Source organism: Odontesthes bonariensis, chromosome 8 (genome assembly GCF_027942865.1).
Source record: "Odontesthes bonariensis isolate fOdoBon6 chromosome 8, fOdoBon6.hap1, whole genome shotgun sequence".
Taxonomy (NCBI): domain Eukaryota; kingdom Metazoa; phylum Chordata; class Actinopteri; order Atheriniformes; family Atherinopsidae; genus Odontesthes; species Odontesthes bonariensis.
In genome coordinates, this window is record NC_134513.1 from 28,951,882 (window position 1) to 28,976,815 (window position 24,934).

Below are 24,934 nucleotides of genomic sequence, written 5' to 3' on the forward strand. Positions count from 1 at the left end.
TGGGTGTGGCGGTGTGTGAAAACCCTCCCTTTAGAAGAGCTAAAAAACACAGAACATATGCGGCCTTGGCGACTCATTAAAAAGGCACTATTTCTCATTGGGGCCTGTTTGATACTTTGACCCCTTTTATGCTCTTTAAATGGGCAAACCTTCTGCATTTGTGCTGTTTGATTCTTTCAGACCTTTGATACGGGACAGAGGCCTGTAGACAAAATAATTTTGTTACAAGTTTAAGAAATCTAAGTTGAAAGTGGGATCTTTTTTCAGCGATGCAAACAAATTCGGTCGGGGGGTTGCCGTGACCCGGATTCGAACCGGGGTTGCTGCGACCACAACGCAGAGTACTAACCACTATACGATCACGGCCGGTTGTGGGTTTTTGTCGTGTGTGGCTTTGATGTGATCCGAAACACTTTCGTATCCCAAGGATAGCATATGTAGCTCTGCGGCATGTGGCTGGCAGGCATGGTTTTTTTTTTGTGTTTGGAGCAAAATCATTGACAGCAGAGATAAAGAGGAAGACGAGCTTTCCTTACGGTGTGGGGTCAGCCACATGTGTTGCAAGACGACACACTGTGAGGTATCTTTGGGGCGTAAGTGAGCTGGGATACCCAGGGAGTAGAAGGTTTAAAGCGATCCTGTTCTAAAGCAGTGGGAGAAGTGAGAGACTAGAACCAGCATGCCGAGCTAGCCAGGAGTTGAACCTAGAATCTTCTGATCCGTAGTCAGACGCGTTATCCATTGCGCCACTAGCCGATGTTCGTGGCCAGTATGGGGATAGAACCCATGATCTTGGCGTTATTAGCACCACGCTCTGACCAGCCAAGCTAACCAGCCTGATTTTGAGTTGCGAATGCATAAGGGCTGAAATCATCTTCCACTCTGTGGTGATTAGGCTCACCCTCTTGGATCAGGGTGATAAGCGTAGTCATCTGGAATACGCTGAGAATACAGTCTCTGCCGCTGTTCTTTGAATGAAGCCAGATCAGGCGGTATGGGCATCTGGTCAGAATATCATGTAGATTCCCCCCAGGGGAGATATTTTGGATCAGTTGCACGGTGAGGAGGCCTGAGGGAAGGTCCAGGACTCACAAGAAATAAACCATGCTGGTCTTGCATTGGTATTTCTGTGTGTCCACCCGAGAAGAGGTGTAGATTATGTCCTGTGAGAAGCGGGGCAAGGGATGTCTGCTCAAATTGCTTCCATTGTGATCTGTTCCAGGACAAGCAGCATCAAATATATTGATATATCTTTAAAAGTCATGGGTTATGGAAGGGCGCCTACACATGTGCTGTTGTTGCTGATGTTCGTGGCCAGTATGGGGATTGAACCCATGACCTTGGCCTTATTAGCACCAAACTCTGACCAGCTGAGCTAACCGGCCTGATTTTGAGCTGCCCTGTGAGCAAATTTTTGCGAGAATAAGTGCCCTCAGCGTTTTCTCTGTTACCTATTTAAGTCACACAAACATTCTATACAGCTTGCCTTTGGTATTGCGGATTTGGATGTTGTCAGCAGGTGAGTTGAAAGACTTTTAGTTCTTCAAAAAATTGCTTTCAAAGCAATTATTTTATCATTTGTTATATGCTACAATGACTCGACGTGATAGAACTTACTCATTCTTGTCTCTCATCTTTTTTTATAGCTTTAGTGTAGGAAGTATGGGGAAGCCAAGATCATTGCGCAACATCAGCTTAACTTTGGATTTTTTTACCAGTAACAGACTGGTAAAATCCTCCGACTTTAATGGCATCCCATTCAGAGGATTTCTGACATGGAGTACAACTAGCAAAGTACTTACCAGCTTTCACCATGTGTTTATTTGGTTAGTACTCAGTACAGTGCTCTTGATTTCTGTACATATATGACAGCATACAACTAAACAAGACAACCACGAAGGGACTCGAACCCTCAATCTTCTGATCCGAAGTCAGACGCCTTGTCCGTTAGGCCACATGGTCTCACATGAGTCATCTGGCCGGTACAGGGGTGGTCTGCTGCCAAGTGTGAAACAGCCAGGAATAAAATTGTACCTCCAAGTCTGAGGCTCTGATCCTCAGTTGGAAAAGGGTCGAGGGCCCTCTTCTTGCTTGGAACCAGTTGCTGCCTCAAGTGGAAGAGTTTAGGGATCAGACCATTTTGACCACGACTGGAGGAGCTCGTTCTACCAGTCGATCTTCCTTCCAACGCTCACCTCTGGTCACTCCTTATGAGTGGTGACTAAATGAATGAGATTGCGAATGCATAAGGGCTGAAATCATCTTCCACTCTGTGATTAGGCTCACCCTCTTGGATCAGGGTGATAGGCGTAGTCATCTGGAATATGCTGAGAATACAGTCTCTACCGCTCTTCTTTGAATGAAGCCAGATCAGGCGGTATGGGCATCTGGTCAGAATATTATGTAGATTCCCCCTAGGGGAGATATTTTGGATCAGTTGCACGGTGAGGAGGCCTGAGGGAAGGTCCAGGACTCACAAGAAATAAACCATGCTGGTCTTGCATTGGTATTTCTGTGTGTCCACCCGAGAAGAGGTGTAGATTATGTCCTGTGAGAAGTGGGGCAAGGGATGTCTGCTCACACCGCTTCCCCTGTGATCCGTTCCAGGACAAGCAGCATCAAATATATTGATATATCTTTAAAAGTTATGTGTTATGGAAGGGCGCCTACACATGTGCTGTTGTTGCTGATGTTCATGGCCAGTATGGGGATTGAACCCATGACCTTGGCGTTATTAGCACCACGCTCTGACCAGCTGAGCCAACCGGCCTGATTTTGAGTTGCCCTATGAGCAAATTTGTGCGAGAATAAGTGCTCTCAGTGTTTTCTCTGTTACCTATTTAAGTCACACAAACATTCTATACAGCTCAGAGTCCTGCACAGGTCCGTTTTTTGAGACCCGCACCCACCCATATCCACAGAGTACAGCACCCACCCACCCGCAAATCCGTGTTTTTTTCAAAGTTAAATCCGTACCCGCCCGGACCCGTTAACATTCTACCCGTTACCCACCCGTGCCCGTGAAAAATCACACAAATCGAACGTATTCCCATAGAGCACTTTATTTTTAAATGCGCCTCTGAAAAAACAACAACAACAACAACAACAACGTGGCGCCAAAGAGGCTTCTATAGGAAGTAAGTGCCAAGCGATTAACTGATAACATGAAATTTTGTACAAGAGGAAAGGCCATCTATCTCAGGTTACTGTGCAGGAACAATACATCGTCCACAGTCCCAGGTTTGAGCTGCGTTCTGCGCTCTTGGATCACAAATCCAGCGGAGGAAAAATCTCTCTCACTGGCAGCGCTGGATGCGGGGATTGAGAGGACACCTCGCGCAATTCTTGACAGGTTGGGGAAATCCTCTTGGTGTTCTTTCCACCACAAAAGGACATCGAATGAATCGCCCTTTGGAGGCTTGAGTTGGATGTATCCTGAAACTTCATCCTCATCTGACTCGGTGTCATCGCAGGAATCCTCAACATCGGACAACTGATCAGATGGGGCGAGACGGGGTCTTTTCGGTGCTTGGTTCAAAACCTCGGTGCTGGGGCCTGGTGTAGAGTTGCGTCTCTCGCGGAGTTCTGTTAAGAATAGAAATAATAATAAACAAAATAAATAGATGTTAATCAACATGTCCGTGGCTGCGGTAAAACAAACATGCGTGTATGAATAACTGACTGATTCATGAAGATGCGGGTGAAGATGGCTACTGTAGGCTACTAAAATAATAATAACAGGGCCGTTTCTAGCTTTGTGGGGGCCCTAAGCAAGATGCTGTTTGGGGGCCCCTAGTTTGTCAAACTACAATGAAGAGATTCCTAACCATTTAGATGGAACACTAAGATCTATTACACTTCATGAGCAAAACAGGCTAGAGTTTAAATTAAACATCTTAAGTTGAACCACTCAGGCAAGTGAAACTAATAAGAATATATAATACAAAGAAAACAATAAATAAAAGATTTTGAGGTTTTTTTAAAATATTAAACTGTAATGTACAGCATCCCTTTAAAGATTGTACCCGGGGTCGCCGGATGTGCTTTGCCGTGTGAAGACGTGCGTGCGGAGGCTCCGTGTAAATGTTGTCAAAAAATATTAATATCGCCATATTTCTATCAGTTTGGGGGAGTGGCCGAATACTTTTTGTTTCGGGAGCTAACAAGTGCGCTCTCGGTGCATTTTAAGACCGAAAATGACTTCAAGATCGACTCGGACGGGTGGAGAGAAGCAGCAGGTGGTTAGCAACGTGGCCTCCTCTGCTAGCAAGGACAATGTTAGCCCATCACAGGCCGACGACGTACCTCAGTGGGCTAAGGACATGATGTCCGAGATTAAAAAAGCCAACGCTGGAGCTACGAAATACAGAGAGGAGACGAAGACCGAGATCGTGAAATGTAAGGAAGAGATAGAAAAAGGAAGAAAGGAGATGATGATTGAGATGGAAAAATGGACCAAGAGTTTGGAAGAGAGCACGAAAGCCCAGTTTGAGTTGCTACGCGGGGAGGTGAAGCTGATTGGGGACAAAACTAGCAGTCTGGCTGATAGGATGGAAGAACGAAAAAAGGAGGTGGATGAAACGTTAAATGATCAGTCGGACACCATAACCACCATGGAGACGAGACTGAAAGAAATGGAGAAGGAGGTACTGAAGCTGAGGGGACGGAGTGAAGATCTCGAGGCACGATCACGGCGCAACAATATCCGTGTCGTAGGGGTAAGAGAAGGGGCCGAGGCAGGCAAAAAGCCGTCGGAGTTTGTGGCGGGCTTACTGAAAGAAAAGTTGGGTCTAGCAACAACGCCGACGCTGGACCGTGCGCACCGGACACTCGGCGCGAGACGAGACGGGAACGGAGTTCCGCCGAGAGCATTTGTAGTGAGGTGTCATTACTACACAGAGAAAGAGGAGATACTGAAGAGGGCGAGGGAAATGGAGAGAACACCCGAGGGTCGGAGCGGACGGATTCACATCTTCCCGGACTTCACCCAGGAGGTAAACAGTAAGAGAGCAGCCTTCAGAGAAGCAAGAAGCCTCCTGCGGACCTGCACCGGGGTCAGATACGGGCTGCGTTACCCGGCAACACTGGTGATTACGCCAGAAGGAGGACAAACGAAAATCTTCGAAAACCCAAAGGATGCCACGGATTACATCAAGAAGGAACTGAGCCCCGGGTGAAACCTATGGACTGATTGGACTCTGGCTAAGTAGAAATTACACATGCTTACACTGTTGAAATGGGGGGATTAATATGGGCAGGATATTGTTGACCAGTCCTTGCAATATTGACAAAGTATCTGGTTCCAGTGTATATTTAAAGGGAAGGTATACATATATTTATAACCCCCATCTCTTTCTAGAAGCTATTTTTGCTGACGCTGTGACGCTTTGCGGTAAGACGTGTTGCATCACTTCCTGTTACCTTGCTTGTGCACTGTGGAATTTCTTGCTCCGCTTGGAGCACTGATAATCACTTTATTTCGATCTATAACTTACACAATTTTGCATAGTTAAACTCTATAGCTTACCGTTCTGTTCTAACACACTCCTACAGATCTTTAATCTTTATTCTCACTTTTTAACGGTGTGTCTGGTTCTCTAGCGTAGCATGGCTACCGGTTCTCTTCCTCCTTCTCCTGCTTTCACCTGCTCCGTGTGTCAGATGTTTAGTTACTCCTCTGCCTCCTTTAGCGATAATGGTACATGTAACAAATGTAGTCTTTTTGTAGTTTTGGAGGCGAGGTTATCTGAATTGGAAGCTCGGCTCTGCACTGTTGAAAATCAACCGATAGCGAGCCAGGCCCCTTTTGCCAGTGTGGAGCCACCTAGCGTAGCTAGCTCCATTAGCCTCCCCCTAGCAGAACCTGAGCAGCCAGGATTACAACGTGGCTGGGTGACTGTCAGGAAGAGGCATAGCTCTAAAGTCAAGCCCGTTGTTCACCATCGACCTGTCCACGCTTCTAACAGATTTTCCCCACTCAGCGACACACCTGCTGAGGAAAAAACCCTGGTAATTGGCAGCTCTATAGTCAGAAACGTGGCATTAGAGGCACCAGCGGCCATAGTCAAATGCATTCCAGGTGCCAGAGCGGGCGACATAGAATCCTATTTAAAACTGCTGGCTAAGGATAAACGTAAATATGGTAAAATAGTTATTCACGTCGGCGTTAATGACACCCGGTTACGCCAATCGGAGGTCACTAAAATTAATGTTGCATCGGTGTGTGATTTTGCCAAAACAATGTCGGACTCCGTAGTTTTCTCTGGACCCCTGCCAAATCTGACCAGTGATGACATGTTTAGCCGCATGTCGTCTTACAATCGCTGGTTGTCTAGATGGTGTCCAGCAAACAACGTGGGCTACATAGATAATTGGCAATCTTTCTGGAGAAAACCTGGTCTGATGAGGAGAGACGGCATCCATCCCACTTTGGAAGGAGCAGCTCTCATTTCTAGAAATATGGATGAATTTATTTGCCACCCTAAAACATGACAACCCAGGGCTCAGACCAGGATGCAGAGTTGTAGTCTTACACACTTCTCTGCAGCTTCCCACCTGCTGCTACCCACCCAATCAATTAACACAAAAGGAGCAAATCCTCTTGTGCAAAAAGAAATTATTAAAACAAAAACTTTAACTAAACAAAAACATCAAACTATTAAATGTGGTTTGCTGAATATCAGATCTCTCCTTTCCAAGTCTCTGTTAGTGAATGAGTTGATTTGTGATCATCACATTGATATATTTTGTCATACAGAAACCTGGCTGCAGCAGGAGGATCATGTTAGCATTAATGAAGCAACTCCCTCTGACTGTTTAAATGTTCACGTTCCTCGAACCACAGGCAGAGGAGGAGGAGTGGCAGCTATTTTCAGATCAGGGTTACTCATCAGTCCCAGACCCAAGATTAGTTTGAGCTCTTTTGAATATCTGATTCTCAGTTTTTCCCACCCAAAGTGGAAATCCCAGAAACCTCTTGTGTTTGTTGTTGTGTATCGTCCACCTGGCCCTTATTCTGAGTTTCTGTCTGAATTCTCAGAGTTTTTATCCCAGTTAGTGCTGAGTACAGATAAAGTCATTGTAGTGGGTGACTTTAATATTCATGTAGATGTTGAAAATGACAGCCTGAATATGAACTTTAATTCTATATTGGACTCTATTGGATTTTCTCAGAGTGTTCACAGACCGACTCACTGCCTTAATCACACCCTTGATCTTGTGCTGACTTATGGCATTGAGAGTGAACAGTTAACAGTGTTCCCTCATAACTCTGTCTTATCTGACCATTTTCTGATAACCTTTGAGTTTACATTACTTGACTATACAGTTTCTGAGAAGAAATTTACATATAGAAGGTGTCTATCAGAGGATGCTGTAACCAGATTTAAAGAATTAATTCCATCATCCTTTTCTTCACTGCCATGTGCAGATATGACAGAGGACGACTACCTAGACTTTACTCCAGCAGCACTTGACTCTCTTGTTGACAGCACTATAGTTTCAATGCGCACAGCACTGGACAATGTTGCCCCTCTGAAAAGGAAGGTAATCAGTCAGAAGAGGCTGGCTCCTTGGTATAATTCACAGCTGCGTGCTTTAAAGCAGACTGCAAGAAAGCTGGAGAGACAGTGGCGTTCCTCTAATTTAGAAGAGTCTCAGTTAGTCTGGAAAGATAGTTTAACAATGTATAAGAAAGCCCTTCGTAAAGCTAGAACTGCTTATTATTCATCATTGATAGAAGAGAATAAGAACAATCCCAGGTTTCTTTTCAGCACTGTAGCCAGTCTGACTAAGAGTCCGAGCTCTGCTGAGCCAGTTATTCCTTTAACTCTCAGCAGTGATGATTTCATGAGCTTCTTTATTAATAAAATTGTTTCTATCAGAGAGAAGATTGATGGAGTCCTTCCCACTATTATCACTGATGTATCATCAAGTACAGCAGCTTTAGAAGTATCTTTAGAACCTGATTTGTATTTAGACGGCTTCTGCCCAGTTGATCTCTCTGATCTAACAACAGCAATAGTCTCTTCTAAACCATCAACTTGTGTTTTAGACCCAATCCCAACCAGACTGTTCAAGGAGGTTTTCCCATTAATTGACACTTCCATATTGGATTTGATCAATCTGTCTTTGTTGACAGGATATGTACCTCAGACTTTTAAGGTTGCTGTAATTAAACCTTTACTTAAAAAATCTACTCTTGATTCAGAAGTGTTGGCTCATTATAGACCTATATCCAATCTCCCTTTTATGTCTAAAGTTCTTGAAAAAATAGTTGCAGCTCAGCTTTGTGATCATTTACACAGAAATAATCTGTTTGAAGAGTTTCAGTCAGGATTCAGAGTGCATCATAGCACAGAAACTGCACTGCTGAAAGTTACCAATGATCTCCTCTTAGCCTCTGATAGCGGACTTGTGTCTGTGCTTGTCCTGTTGGATCTCAGTGCTGCATTTGATACGGTCGATCACAGTATCTTATTACAGAGACTTGAACATGTTATTGGGATTAAAGGAACTGCATTAGGCTGGTTTAAATCATATTTATCTGATAGATTTCAGTTTGTTCTTGTAAATGAAGAATCTTCCTCACACACCAGAGTAAGTCATGGAGTTCCCCAGGGTTCTGTGCTTGGACCGATTCTTTTTACTTTATACATGCTTCCATTAGGTAACATTATTAGACAGCATGGCATACATTTCCATTGCTATGCTGATGATACTCAGCTGTACTTATCTATAAAACCAGATGAAACCAATAGGTTGGTCAGACTACAAGCATGTCTTAAAGACATAAAGACCTGGATGACTCAGAACTGTCTGCTGCTAAATTCAGACAAAACTGAAGTCGTTATCTTTGGACCTGAGCGTTTCAGGGAGAAATTGTCTAGCTATATAGTTACTCTAGATGGTATTTCCTTGGCTTCTAGTTCTACAGTGAGGAACCTTGGAGTTATTTTTGACCAGAACTTATCATTTGACTCGCATATAAAACAGGTTTCTAGGACTGCCTTCTTTCATCTTCGTAATATTGTTAAAATCAGGAACATCTTGTCTCAGAGTGATGCAGAAAAACTAATTCATGCATTTGTTACTTCAAGATTGGACTACTGTAATTCTTTATTATTGGGCTGTCCCACATATTCTCTGAAAAGCCTCCAGCTGATCCAAAATGCTGCAGCCAGAGTTCTGATGAGAACTAACAGCAGAGATCATATTTCTCCAGTTTTAGCTTCTCTTCATTGGCTCCCTGTTAAATTCAGAATAGAATTTAAGATTCTTCTCCTTACATATAAAGCTCTTAATGACCGAGCTCCATCATATCTTAAAGATCTCATTGTAAGATATTTTCCTAACAGAGCACTTCGTTCCCAAACTGCAGGTTTACTTGAGGTTCCCAGAGTTTCTAAAAGTAGAATGGGAGGCAGAGCCTTCAGTTATCAGGCCCCTCTATTGTGGAATAAGCTGCCAGTAAATGTCCGGGAAGCAGACACCCTTTCCACTTTTAAGACCAGGCTTAAAACTTTCCTTTTTGATAAAGCTTATAGTTAGGGATGGCTCAGGTGATCCTGAAACATCCCATAGTTAAGCTGCTATAGGCCTAGACTGCTGGGGGGCCTCATCTGACACACCTTTCCTCACTTTACTCTCTTTATGTATATGTGATATTATTGTGGTCATTAACTCGTGTTTCCCTGTTCCAACAGATATCCTTTGAATGGTGTTACAGTGCCGCCGTCGCGGTGGCCCCCTGCCCCCCCCCCCCTTTTCTGTCTTCTCAAACCCCAGCTGGTCGAGGCGGATGGCCACCCTTCCTGAGTCTGGTTCTGCCAGAGGTTTCTTCCTGTTAAAAGGGAGTCGTTTCTCTCCACAGTCGCCTCAGGCACGCCGCTCAGGCCGGGAGATTGGACCGAAAAACAAAAAGTTTTCAGTGCAATCTGTTGGTTTTCTTAGCTAGGAAATTGTTTTTGAATTGGCTCTATATGAACGAATTGGATTATTTTATTAATTATGATTATTATTAATTAATTGAATTCCAATTGGCTTGAATTGGACTTACTATCTAAGTGCCTTGAGATGACATTTGTTGTATTTGGCGCTATATAAATAAAAATGAATTGAATTGAATTGAATTGAATTTTCGTTCTCCCTCATATTATTGTTTTACTCTATTCAAGGTTTAAGGGTTGAATGTTCCCCCTTGACCACTGTTGCCTACCCTCTATGGTGAATAAGTCAGAAGGGTGATGTTATACTTTGCAGACTAAGAGGATGATATGCACGGAGCTGCACACGGTAGGCTGTGTGTGCAGGAGATGGTGGACCGGTTGGCCACGAGCGAGCTTCTTAAGAGCGTTATGTGTGGGTTAGCGTTCATATATGTTATGTGTTATGTATTGGTTGTGTCTGTGTGCGTGATGCCCCCCTCCTTCCTTCCCAGACCCCCTCCTTTTAACTTTCTGCTTTTGCTGCCTAATCTTCAAGGTGTGATTCGGATAATGGGTACCATAGGGGCGCAATGGTGACATCAGGCTACGATCTCCGGACATGGCACCAACCATGGATCCGAGCAGAATGGCCACAAAACTGATGAGCTGGAATGTAAGGGCGATCAATAAGCCAGCTAAACGGAGTAAGGTATTTTCACATTTGAGAGACCAGGGAGCAGAGATAGTATACTTACAAGAGACACATTTGTTGAATAGGGACCACACCAAGCTCTGTAGGGGGGGATTTAATCAGGTTTATCACTCAAATTTCAATAGTAAGAGTCGGGGAGTGGCCATCCTCATACACAGGAATGTACAATTTATAGAAACAACTACTATAAAAGATAAACATGGTCGGTATATTATTGTAGTTGGAAAATTATTCAATATGCCAGTGGTCCTGGTAAACATATATGCACCCAACTGGGACAATGTTCAATTTTTTAAGGATCTATTCTCATTATTACCAAATTTAGATACTCATAATTTGATTCTAGGGGGAGACTTGAATTGTGTCCTAGATTCAACTCTGGACCGCTCTAGCTCAACATCCAATGTATTAAGCAAATCAGCACAATGCGTTAACTCCTTCTGTAAGGTATATGGTATATTTGATCCATGGAGATACATAAACCCAACCTCCAGGCAGTACTCCTTTTACTCCCCACCACATCGGACGTATACTAGGATCGACTACTTCTTATTAGATAATAAATTGACCACTATAGTAGCAGGTATAGAATACTCTGGTATAATAATTTCTGACCACAGCCCAGTCATATTGAAACTTCACTTTCCTGAGAATACACCACCTCAGAGAGTGTGGCGCCTTAATAACAGGCTATTGGCAGATGATAATTTTACAAAATTTATAAATTCGCAAATAACCTTTTTCTTAGAGCTTAATGATACCCCTGACATAAGCAGTACCACTTTGTGGGAATCCTTAAAAGCTTATATTCGAGGACAAATAATTTCATATAATGCTGGTGAAAGGAAAAGAAAGATGAAGCGTACTACAGAACTAACAGAGGCAATAAAAGAAGTTGACTTGGCAAACTCTACTGCTCCCTCTGAGGAGCTACATAGAAAGCGTATTTTGCTCCAAACTGAATATGATATTTTAATAAATCAACGTGAGGTGGATCTATATCTTAGGTCGAGACAGGATCTTTATGAACATGGTGAGCGCGCAGGTAAGCTCCTCAGCCACCAGCTGAAGCAGTCAGCAGCTGCTGGTATGATAGTGGAGATAGGGGATAATCTGGGAAATAAAATTATAGATCAGAAAGGTATTAACAACCAATTTAAATCTTTTGATAGGGATCTTTATACTTCCGAAGTAAATGACAGGGAGAGAGTGAAGAATTTTTTCGAAAATCTGGAAATGCCGTCCCTAGAGAGGGTAGATAGGGATAGATTAGAGGGACCCCTGACTGCAAGGGAAATAGAGAATGCGATTCGAAACATGAAGACAGGTAAAGCGCCGGGCCCTGATGGGTTCCCAAGTGAATTTTATAAAACATTTGCTCCTAAACCGATACCCCTGCTCTGTAGACTATATAAAGAGGTCCTAGATAAAAAAACTTTACCTCAAACAATGTCACAGGCTATGATCTCTGTGCTCCTTAAGAAAAATAAGGATCCACTTAAATGTGAATCATATCGCCCAGTGAGTTTACTTGGGTGTGATTATAAGATTTTGACCAAAGTACTAGCAGCTAGGATTGAGCCTGTTATAAGTAAGATAATACATCCTGACCAGACAGGGTTTGTTGCTGGCAGACAACTTTCCAGTAATCTTCGTCGCCTCTTTAATGTGATATACACTGCCGAAGACAACATTGAGCCTGAGATTGTGATAGCCCTAGATGCCCACAAAGCCTTTGATAGAATAGAGTATTCCTATCTGTTCACGGTCCTTGAGAGATTCGGATTTGGTCCTACATTTCGTTCGTGGATTGAGATAATATATGCGAACCCCCAGGCCATGGTCAGAACAAACAATATAATATCTGAACCTTTTCCTCTGTTCCGGGGAACAAGGCAGGGGTGCCCCTTGTCACCCCTGCTTTTTGATATGGCAATTGAGCCCCTCGCTATAATGCTGAGGAATGCTGCTGGACTGGGGGGAATACGCAGGGGGATGCAAAACCATAAACTTTCGCTATATGCTGATGACCTCCTCCTTTTCCTGTCAAACCCTGTCACAAGCATCCCGGTGGCTCTTGCTATCATTGAGGACTTTGGGAGGGTTTCGGGTTATAAAGTTAACCTAAAAAAAAGTGTTCTTTTCCCAATTAATAAACAGGCGAGGAGACTATCATTCCAGGCCTATCCCTTTACAACACATAAAGATAAATTCACCTATTTAGGCGTTAATGTAACAAGTAAATACAAAGACTTATTTAATCATAACTTTAAAGTAACGCTGGATAAGGCAAAGTTAGATATGGAAAGGTGGTCATCTCTCCCACTATCATTAGCAGGGAAGATAAATTCTGTTAAAATGACTGTAATGCCACGATTCCTGTATTTGTTCCAGACAATACCAATTTTCATTCCTAAATCATTTTTTAAAGAACTGGATAAATGTACATCTACCTTTATCTGGAAAAAAAACAGTCCCCCGGATAAGAAGACAGTTCCTTGAGAGACAGAGAGAAGAGGGAGGCCTGGCCCTACCAAATTATATGCACTATTATTGGGCGGCTAATATACATAAGCTGTTGTTTTGGGTCTCTCAGTTAGATGATGATGAAACCCCAGTGTGGGTACATATGGAAAGATATGCATCTAGCCCGGTATCCCTACGCTCCCTGATCTGTGCCCCTCTGCCCATAAGCAAGCACCTTTACACGAACAATCCGGTTGTACATGAATCTATCAAAATCTGGGTCCAATTCAGAACTCATTTTAAAGACAGAAATGCCCTTCCGCTCCCGTCTATGGCAATCACTTGTTCTCTCCGGCCCTTGGGGGGACAGCATTTAGAGAATGGTATAGAGCTGGGGTGGAATGTGTTAAAAATCTTTTTAAAGATGGTGTGTTTATGTCTGCTGCTCAGCTGGAGAAGGAATATGGAATCCCCTATGTAAATATCCAGAAGGTGGCTTCCCCATCCCTTGATTACATAAAAAGGAAATGGGAGGAAGAGTTAGAGCTGGACATATCGGATGTTGACTGGGGCTGGGCAGTAGAATTAATACACTCTTCCTCTGTATGTATTAGACATGGACTGATACAGTTTAAGGTGTTACACAGGCTTCATTTCACAAGGGACAAACTGTCAAGAATTTACCAGGGTGCTGATCCGACTTGCCCTAGATGTAAACAGGTGCCAGCCAACATATCCCACATGTTCTGGTCTTGTCCCAGGCTCAAAGAGTTTTGGACCAAAATTTTCAAAACGTTCTCATCCATATATAACAAAAATATAGAGCCTGGTCCTCTTGCAGCCATTTCTGGTGTGGCACCAGGGGAAACACAACTAACGATGGCTCAAAGGAAAGCAATAGCATTCTCGTCACTGTTGGCCAGGAGATTGATCTTATTTAACTGGATAAAGGCAGCACCGCCAACTCACAAACGATGGGTAGAGGAGGTGATGGCACACCTTAAATTAGAACATCTTAGATTTACTTTACTGGGCAATACTAAGAGATACTCTAAGATCTGGCAGCCTTTTATTTCTTACTTTGAACATGAGTTTTCATCTGCTCAAACATAAGTGGCAGCTTCTGAAACCCCCCCCTTATTTTTTGTTTTTGTTTTTATGTTTGAATGAATATCACTATTGTTATTACTGTTGTCATTTTTACCATTTTTATTTACTTATTTATTTTTAACCCGAGAGTGTCTGGACCACACGGGTGGTGGCTATGTCTGTCGTCTAGTAGTAGTAGGATCTGTCTTGTTACTGTTTTGTCTGTAGTTTAGACCTGTGTTTGTGGTATATATTTTGAATCCTACTATTTTGTCTTGTTTGGGATGTTTGATGTCTGTGATATGAAAATCAATAAAAACACTTTGATTATTATTATTATTTCTATTCTACTGACACTCAAACATTGCACAAGGCAATTAGCATCACCAGCAGGTTCGTCCACCGTTTGCAGTGAATAGGAGCGAAAACCCGATGGCTGAACCGGGAAAAATTCACCTATGGCCCCATTTCCACTTGGCGACCGACCAACCTAGGTCCCGCTCCAAACAGCTGAGTCACCCCACTGGCAATTGACATTCTAAAAATGATTCATTATCAGCCTTTCAGAGGAGACATATATACGAGGTGTAACCGGGGATACGGGGCTCGGGCTGACGGATTCCTGCGAGAGTTCTGTCAGACTGAGACCAGCGCTGAAATGCTCCACTTGTTGCCTTACCAATAAAGACTTCATTTTCACTTGAATTTACTCCGGTCCATTCTTGAGCCTCCTACTAAAAGAACCCGATCTAACAAATGGTGCCGTGACACGAGGTTCGAAGGCTAAAGGACCACCGTGCCGTGCGACCGACCCCGTCCGAGGGAGGACGCCTCGAGGTGATTGGAGGGACAGCTTTTTTCAGACAATCAGCCGCCAGAGAAAAGGTGAGCAGAACACCACTTAATGACTAAATGTGAAATATCTGCATATTGGGTAAACTAAATGAAGTTGTCTAAATTAAGTTGTCCTCTGGTCATAGTGAATCCAAGTGTTAATGTACTGTCTGTTTGCATTGAATGGTAACACGTGAAGTATAATACACACAGTCTCACATAGGGAAAGTGAATAAGTGTCCTGACAAGTGAATTCGAACAAAGTGACAAGATAAATTAATTTTATAAATTAATGTCCCATGCGGGGAGCTTGTCTTCAAATTGTTTCCGTGCACTAATAGCTAAGTGTGGCCGAAGTAGTTTATAAAATCCCCAAATTGAGGGGGTCAACTAAATAAATAAATAAAATTAGTGGAATTCCGACACGGAAGGTTTCTCCTCTGACGAAAGTTAGAACGAGGGATTGAGACCTCCGGGGTGCGAAGCGGTCTATAATCCCGAGACAGTCGGTCTGACAAGAATAAATTTATACTGTAGGACACAGGGTCAGATTTTTTTTATTTTCATGCAACTGTGGGGTGGGGTTCGCCGCTCGAAGATATTTGACTGCGCCAGCAGATCTTGAGTGGTTTCTGTTCAATATTGGGGTTGGTATAGATAAAAAGAGGGGAGAACAAGTGGCTGCACGTGCTATACGGGTCACTTTGTTTGGGGAAATCAGTATTTTTATGGTGTGACCCAAAGTTTTGGAATAAACAAATGCTTTGTTAAGTGGGGTAACCCAGAGAGGTGGAGTGCACAGAACACAGCATTCTGCGTAGAAGTTTCTTCACTACTTTCAGCATTTGGGCAATTACGTCTCCAAATACTTTGACTAACACGTGTATAACTTTTGAATATGTCACAAAAAATTGAATGAAAGATGGAAGAAAATGGTCCCGGGGTGAGAAGTAAAACGAGGGACAGATAAATTGGACTGGAGAAATGCAGAAAAAGAGTGTGCGAGTTTGCTCCACTGAGGCTGAGTGTGTGTGTTCAAAATGTTTTCAAAACAAACGAGAGAGTAAGAATCAAGCACATGCATAATACAGAAGGAAAAAGTTGATATATGATATATTTGATCCCAAAGTTTATTGACAAAAGTTAATAATTGTTTTTCAGCATCAACGCACTAATAAGAGACCTGTAAGAAAGAATTAACAGATTTGGAGGCTTGACCTGAGGCCTGAAGTTACTAACTAAAGATCAGCTGTGCAGCAGCATTACAGGAATAAGGAATAATGAAAAGCCTCAAACGCTTTTTGAGCCATAATATTCCCAATTTAATTTATAGTTGTTCTCTTTGTCATAAATGCGCACACCCTAAGATTGTCTTCTTTCTCTCATTCAGCCCTGAGAGTGAGAACAATCCAAACAGACTCTGAGTGATCATTGGCCTGTGTTTATAATGATATACTGATTATAATAAGGGTTTAATTTTGTACTAAAGCAAATAGTATTGATTCATCCATCTATTTTAAAATGCATATGATTAGGAAAGACACCAAAGTATGTAGATAAACTGAAAACAGCTTTACAATGAAAAAATCACAGAGATGAGATAAGAAACAATAAATCCAGGAAGAACAGTGTTTGAGACATTCATACAAATTGTTGCTGAAATAGGATTTAACAGCTCTCTTAAAGAGCTAAAGTCAAATACACAAGCAGAGTGTTTAGGAGATTTGCTCCTTTAATTAAAATATAATCTGAAAAATGTTCTACAAATTGAAACTTTATGATTTCACCTGAAGCAGGACTGAGAGCAGGCAGTCAGACCATGTGACACAGATTAAACAACCAGGATTTAGGATTTAATGTCACGGCCAGACAATCAAATGTCAAACAATTTGATAACATTTTAAAGTTGTTAAAGCTTAGCCTTTATTGTTATTAGGAGATATTAACTTGACTTTAAAATTTTAGCTGCTCTAAATTTCCTCTGTCTCTGGTCACCAATTCAATAGTCAATAGTTATCACCAATATTTAGATTCAAACTAAAACATTTGACTATTTAACTAAATCATTTAACTACTTAACTGCAGCAGATCTATGAAACAATTAATATGCTCTTTTAACAAAGAAGCAAATAGGTTTAAAAATACAGAAAGGACAGCTGCAGCAAAGACTGAGCCATAACAAGACAAGTCAAGGTTTGTTTTTATGGCGCATTTAAAAACAGTGAGCACAGGGCAGCTTAGAAAGCCAAAATAAAGATCTATGCAGACACAGACTTAACTTTGGCTAAAGCAATTCCCTATTAGGCATTATATTATGCATTATTTAACCTACTATTTTATATGATATATAATATATGACCTATATATGAATGTTTTCAGGTTGTCCCACATAAGGCCTGGACGGGGAGAAAATACCCTGTCCATAGCTTCTTTGGGACACTATGAGGACTTGTGTGAATGTGAGAAAAAGGTTCGGTTGCCAAGCAACAGCCATGGTGAGTGGGGGCTGAGGAGATCCCAAAGGGGGAGTTCCCAAAGGGGGCACTAACGGCTTGGGGGACAAGGGCTAACTGAGGGAGAAGGAGAAGAACGCCAATAGGTGGCGTGATGGTTGAAAGAAAAAGGATATGAATGGGATGAATGAAATGTTCTGTAATTAGGTGTTTTGGGTCATCGGAAGACGTTCCATTAGAGATGACCAGAAAGTTTTTAATCTACTACACTAAATCGATCAATCAATCAGACGTTATTTATATAGCACTTTACATAGCACTTCTCATCCAAGACAATATGTCAGATAAAACAAAGCAGTGAAACCCAAGGCCACATACAGACACATGCACACTCACATATAAAGCCACACACACACACACACACACACGCACACACACACACACCACACATACTGGAAGGAAAATCAGGAGCAGGGACCACAACGTGATCCTCAAAGAAAAATAAAGGATATTCTGTCCATAGTGAGTTCAGACTCAAATAGTGATTTTTCTCTATGTGCCTTTTGAGGCAAAGATGGATCAGCAACATTTGTTCTGCATTAGTTTGAAAGAAGATTTCAAGAACTGTACAGGAGTGGGTTATGCTGTGATACTAAATGATAGAGAAGCGGGTTTATGGGATGAGCACACAGAACTCCATTGGACTCTGGACCAGTGGCTGCAAGGATACATACACAAAAGCAACGAGAGCAACTTCACACTTCACAAAGGCACTGGCTTACAGCTCCTTGACAGACAGTCAGGGATTTACTAGTAAGAAATGAGTAAATAAGGATCATTTAAAGTCAATGAAGGGTCCAGTTTACATTAAAAGTCTACCCTCAAATGACACAATACACTTATTTATGCATGTGTAAATGTGAAGCTTCATACATAAAAAAGATTTTGCCAATAAAGGTTGTCCCACCGGTGTTTTACAAATATAATTTGGAAACCAAGGTTGCTGCTTCAGACATGGTAGTGAAAGAGAACATTGAAAATTTAAAACTGCTTTATACCTCCTTCAGTCTTTTGGGAAGATGAGCTTTTTCTAATTTCTAATTAGGATAAATAAAGAAATAAAATGAACCGATGTTTTTAATATCTGTATGGAAACATGTTATGGTATCATGTGATGTTAGAAACAGCTCTGATGTCACACCGTTGATACCACATGAGGTGTTTCTAATTCAGTTAGAACCGGAAAAAACTTAATGCTGATCCTGAACTGTCTGTGTACGGCTCAGCATCACGAAACACAGCCACTATTAAGAATTAAACAACATTATTACTAGCAAACAAGTAAGAATAAAGCAGATTATGCTGAAATTTTATTTTTAACGCTCTGACCTGAATTAAGAGAGGACAGACAATATTTATCCTAAACAAGTTAATCAGTTAGGCATGGAAAAATGTCTGCTTTCTTGATGCTGTGCTGCTCCCAATATGAGAACTAACTACAAATATTTCTGTCTTGCAGCAAACAACAACACAGGAGGAGAAACTGCAGCGGAGCAGTTCGGCAATTAATTAACAATTAATCATGGTTTACTAAAACTTCTCCAATTTTCCCAAAAATTCTGTGTGTGTTTGTGTCTTCTTTTGCATTAAGACTTCCCGGACCTGGAAGAGGAAGACATGGAATCAAACTCATAATATGAAAACCACTGTTTGTATACTTAGGCCCCAATGAAAATATGACGTTTGCTTGAGCAAACCCAGATATGCGATATATGTTTGTCATCTGTTGTCTGTCATTTGTTGTCCTAACCTGTGGTGTCTGGTGTTGAGTGTTGTTTGTGTGTTGTCATGATCCCAAAACTGAACGATGATTTTTCCACAGCAGAATAATCCTTAAAACAAGGAGTATACCAACTGTGCTGATGTTGATGTTGATCGTGATGATGTGTTCCCTAAATAATTTGAAGTTTTTTCACAGCAAAAATAAGGTGATGGTACTGGATTTCTCATTAAGGCTGCACAGCAGTTTGATGACTATTCTGGTTCCTAAAAGCAAGGGTTATACCAACTGGCCAATTGTTTTGTTTTGGGTTCTGTTTATTTTATGATTTTTTATTTGATTTTTATTTATTTTATTTATTTTGGTTTTGGTTTTGTTTGGGGTCCATATGAAAAATAAATAAAGAATGAATTGGGCATTGAGATTTAACCTATCAAAGAGAGACATGCCCCAAGTATAAAAATACAGTGCAAATGACATTTTGCACTACTGCGCTGCGAGATTTGCTAATATTATTCCACAGATTCAGAACCACTACAGGACGAATGGCCGGAGGACTCATAAGCTTGAGTTCTGGGGGGCCTTTCCCATCATGCCAAGATGATGGTGGAGAACTACACAACAAAATTATCCCAAAAGACAATTAGTTAGGGAGGGGATGCTGAATATCCCTCAGGGAAGTGATGTACTGGTGACCTCTCCTTCCAAGATTAGTTCCGGATCAGAGTGCTGAACAGACGTTCAGCCGAGAGGAAAACAGAGCACCGACAGGATTGGACCACAAGAGACCACACGACTCGTCACGTGGTCATCTAAGAAAGATATATAATCTAAAAGAAAAGTTAATCATAATTGTTCAAGAGGCTAATATACTCATATAGTCGAGCCTTGGTTAAAATTAAATGTGTTGTATTTCAGTTGTAAAGTGTTTAGTTGATTCCTCTTAAAGGGTGATAATGAATCATTTTTAGAATGTCAATTGCCATTGGGGTGACTCGGCTGTTTGGAGCGGGACCTTAGACTTTGAACGGTAATAAGTTGGTCGGTCGCCAAGTGCAACTAGGGGCCATAGGTGAATTTTTCTCGGGTTTTCGCTCCTATTCGCTGCAAACGGTGGACGAACCTGCTGGTAATGTTAATGGCCGTATGCAATGTTTGAGTGTCAGTAGTATGGAAATGATGTGAATTTTTTGGATTAATCAGTATTGTGTTGTTATGGTACTTATGGGGAAGCAAGGCCTTGCTAACCACATAAGGTTTTAGGCCATTATGAACAAAGAGTCCACAGAGGATAGGTTCAGGGCCACATACACACAATACATATAGCAAATTATTATTTACATATAATCTATCAAGAAATGTGCTCATTTGCGGAATTATTATCAGTTGAGTAAGGAAGGTTTTAAACTTACTAGAAAAGAGTCTCTGTTTCTAGAATCTTGATTAATACTCCTGATATAGAAGGTTTTGCTAAAGCATCACAATTATTTTCTAAATGGGCTTATTTGCAGAGTTATAATTAGTGACTTATGAAGGTCTTAACCCTCTCGGAAAGAGGTTCTGTTCCGAGTAAAATGATGGAATAGTCCTGATTTGAAAGTGTAGCTTAAGCATTACAATTATGTTTACTATTTCCATGCCTGTGCAATGAAGACTTGCTTGCTGCTTTTAATTGCAAAGAAGACCAGCTTACACATGAGCTTACATAATGATACATGAAGTCACATCAAAAGGGGGATGACAGAAATCTCCTAACTGGTTGTGCTACATCTCAAAGGGTAAGTGGCTCTTGCAGGTTGGGGGGTGGCTGCTAAAGTCTTGCTACTGCTAATACAGATGTGACACAATACAGAATATTACATTCCTACCTCAGTTATTTGACTGAATTAGTTGAAATGATAAAATCACTTCAAAAGGGGGATTGTTATAATTGGCTTTGTTCTTAGACATTAGGAATGAAATAAGTCTCAGTACTTTTCCATATGACCTTAAGTGATGCAGGAGTAGACAGACAAAACAATCAGGAAAGTCTGGGAAACCAAGGGCAGATTGATACACACACATTATTATAATTCCTCAGAGACATTATTTGAGTTAGACAATTCATATCCAATCACATTTGATCAACAAGGGATCCACCTCGGGAAACTAGGAGACATATATATGAGGTGTAACCGGAGATACGGGGCTCGGGCTGACGGATTCCTGCGAGAGTTCTGTCAGACTGAGACCAGCGCTGAAATGCTCCACTTGTTGCCATACCAATAAAGACTTCATTTTCACTTGAATTTACTCCGGTCCGTTCTTGAGCCTCCTACTAAAAGAACCCGATCTAACACTTTGACCCCTTTTATGCTCTTTAAATGGGCAGACCTTCTGCATTTGTGCTGTTTGATTCTTTCAGACCTTTGATACGGGACAGAGGCCTGTAGACAAAATTATTTTTTTTAAAGTTTAAGAAATCTAAGTTGAAAGTGGGATCTTTTTTCAGCGATGCAAACAAATTCGGTCGGGGGGTTGCCATGACCCGGATTCGAACCTGGGTTGCTGCGACCACAACGCAGAGTACTATGTATACAAAAGCTTGGCACATCCTTCGAGCCGGAATTGAACCAGCGACCTAAGGATAACTGTTGTTGGGCACCTACAGTCCTCCGCTCTACCAACTTAGCTATCGAAGGGAGCAAAGCCCACATCTTTTTCATGAATCCTGTATGAATGCATGTAACCAGGCTTAAGATGCGTATCATGGGACACCTGCAGTTCTCTGCTGTACCAAATGAGTTATGGAAGGGAGCCAGGGGATTGGGCCTGTTTATCAAATAAACACAAAAAGTGATAAGAAACCATCAGTTTCAGATGCGTTTCAGATCAAATCAGCCTCAGTTTCTATCATGCATTTAGTCGTTACAAAAACATATCTGGCATCTATCTGGGAAAGTCTCCACATCGTCCAACACAGATGTTGATCCTCAATATACCCTCACATTGTCCAGCGCAAAAGTCCAGCCTTTTTGTTTGGTTCTTTTTTGTCAGGTCTATCCATCCATTCATTTGGCACACGATTTTCATCTTCTGTTGTTAGGATGTTTATACTTTGGGTGTGGCGGTGTGTGAAAACCCTCCCTTTAGAAGAGCTAAAAAACACAGAACATATGCGGCCTTGGCGACTCATTAAAAAGGCACTATTTCTCATTGGGGCCTGTTTGATACTTTGACCCCTTTTATGCTCTTTAAATGGGCAGACCTTCTGCATTTGTGCTGTTTGATTCTTTCAGACCTTTGATACGGGACTGAGGCCTGTAGACAAAACTTTTTTTTTTTAAAGTTTAAGAAATGTGAGTGGGATCTTATTTCAGCGATGCAAATAATTTCAGTCGGGGGTTTGCCGTGACCCGGATTCAAACCGGGGTTGCTGCGACAACAACGCAGAGTACTAACCACTATACGATCACGGCCTGTTGTGGGTTTTTGTCGTGTGTGGCTTTGATGTGATCCGAAACACCTTCGTATCCCAAGGATAGCATATGTAGCTCTGCGGCATGTGGCTGGCAGGCATGTTTTTTTTTGTGTGTTTGGAGCAAAATCATTGACAGCAGAGATAAAGAGGAAGACAAGCTTTCCTTACAGTGTGGGAGGAGAAGACATCTACCTGGCCATTAAGGAAATGCTATCAAAGCGAGGAATAGAGCCAAAACAAGTCATATCAATAACCACTGATGGAGCGAAAAGGGAGCTGTGCCAAGGTTTAAAGAAGACAACGCTGACCTGATCTCTTACCACTGCAATATTCATCAGGCTGTCCTTTGCTCCGCCCTGTCAGATGAGTATGCTGAGGTGATGAAGACAATGATGAAAATCAAAAACTTTCTCAGGGCATCTTCTTCTTGTCAGCATTGCAGGCTCAGGGAATTTCTCAAAGAGGTTGATGCAAACTCTGATGATCTTTTGCTCCACAACAATGTGAGATGGCTCAGCAAAGGCAGGGTGCTAGTGCGATTTTTGGTCAATTAGACGTGAAGTAACAGCTTTCTTGGAACAACTGGAAAGTCAGAAAGCAGCCAACTTTTTCTGTCTTTCTAAATGATGAGAAAAACATGGATATCATAGCTTTTTTGGCTGATATCATGTCACACCTGAATGGGCTTAATTTGCAGCTGCAGGGAAAGAACAATTCCTTTTGTGATCTGATGACAGCTGTCCGCTCATTTCAACGAAAACTTCAGGGGCCTCATGTACAAAGACTTGCGTGGATTTCCTACTGAAACATGGCGTACGCTCAAACCCAAATGACCTCCAACGTCGGATGTACGAATCTGTGCGCACGCATTAATCCAAGCACATTTCGTTTGTACATCCCAATCAACGTGGAATTGAGCGCACATGTCGGAGCAGCCGACTCCTCCCTGTCCACGCCCCTACTTAAATACGCAAATCATATTTAAATGAGCGGGAATCGCAGAGGGGAATCGCAGAGGGGAATCGCAGATCCTGCACCTGCGATTCCCCTCTGTGTACGGTCAGAAAATAAAGAAAAAAGAATGAATAAGACGGGAAAAAAGAAGAACTTCACGGAAAGCGATATGTCGGTGCTAAGTGGAGGCCCGCAAAAATGTGTTCTTTGGCACGCTGTCCTCCGGCATAAGCAGCAAGCTAAGAGGAGTGGGTGGGAGAGCCTGAGGCTGTTAATGCTGGGGGGTCTGAGAAGCCTCACAAGCAGAGGTGAAGAAGAAGTGGTCCAACATTAAGGTGGAGGTGAAGCGGATACTGGCTGCCCACCGCTGCAGTGTGGCCAAAACAGGCGGGTGGGGGGGTGACCGACTCTGTTTGAACAGAGAGTCGGGGCAACAATGGGTGACACTGCTCTCTCATGGGGTGGTGGGAGCTCATGTGGGGGACTCTGATTACCCCCAAGCTAAATACCGATGTTTTTGTGTAACTCACAACAACGTGTTCATACAGTAACGTGCAGAACTGCGCCGGGGAAAAGGTGAGGCTGATTGAGACATTTCACACTTTACGCACGGGGTTATTTACATTTGCCCACCGAGACGATCAGGGGCTTGTTAGAAAGATCTTAAACTGAAGTTTAACCAGCAAAAAACAGCAAGAAACTAACCTTAACCACCGACTAATATATATAATATAATAATGATGCTGTGAAGATGGGATAGAAATTGGGGGCGCACATGCTCAATGCGCATCGCGCACAGTGCCAACTTGCTGTTACTCAGAATGTATGAATCGTGCGTTGAACCAGGCCACCTCGCCACAATGTTGGTTAATTGCATTTACGCATCACATATGATCTGTACATCGATCGAATGAAAATGTTTCCTGTTAACATACAAATTCATCATGTGATGGCGCTTTTATAGCAATGTGTGCGCAGTCGATAGCTCCGATTATAAAATCGGCTCTCGCTTTTATGTTGGCCTGTTCAACTGCATTGTGGGAATTTTATATACGTGGCCCACGCGGCTGGCATGGCTCGGCTCAGGGTAGACTGGCACAGTCCCAATCGGTTGGCCAGCTCCCTCTGGGATGCCCCGGTTGCTATAGGAACCCCAGTGTGCACATCACCTGTGGGCACAGGCAGCGCATGGCTCCTCGCTGTGTTGCGCTCCAACGCCGGCCGCAGCTCTGCGCACAGTTCCAGGAGGATTTCCCTCAA

General features: G+C 42.3%; 6 non-coding genes across 6 annotated transcripts; all 6 read right to left on the reverse strand.

Annotated features, from left to right (window-relative positions):
- Positions 1–294: 294 nt before the first annotated feature.
- Positions 295–366, reverse strand: trnah-gug (transfer RNA histidin (anticodon GUG)). Its single transcript has one exon. It is a non-coding gene; the product is annotated as a tRNA-His (tRNA).
- A 397-nt stretch (positions 367–763) lies between these two features.
- trnai-aau (transfer RNA isoleucine (anticodon AAU)) lies at positions 764–837 on the reverse strand. The gene has a single exon. It is a non-coding gene; the product is annotated as a tRNA-Ile (tRNA).
- Positions 838–1,311: 474 nt separating this feature from the next.
- On the reverse strand, positions 1,312–1,385 carry trnai-aau (transfer RNA isoleucine (anticodon AAU)). The gene has a single exon. It is a non-coding gene; the product is annotated as a tRNA-Ile (tRNA).
- Positions 1,386–1,889: 504 nt separating this feature from the next.
- On the reverse strand, positions 1,890–1,962 carry trnar-ucg (transfer RNA arginine (anticodon UCG)). Its single transcript has one exon. It is a non-coding gene; the product is annotated as a tRNA-Arg (tRNA).
- A 734-nt stretch (positions 1,963–2,696) lies between these two features.
- Positions 2,697–2,770, reverse strand: trnai-aau (transfer RNA isoleucine (anticodon AAU)). The gene has a single exon. It is a non-coding gene; the product is annotated as a tRNA-Ile (tRNA).
- Positions 2,771–21,852: 19,082 nt separating this feature from the next.
- trnay-gua (transfer RNA tyrosine (anticodon GUA)) lies at positions 21,853–21,941 on the reverse strand. Its single transcript is given in 2 exon segments — positions 21,853–21,888; positions 21,905–21,941. It is a non-coding gene; the product is annotated as a tRNA-Tyr (tRNA).
- Between the last annotated feature and the right edge of the window lie 2,993 nt (positions 21,942–24,934).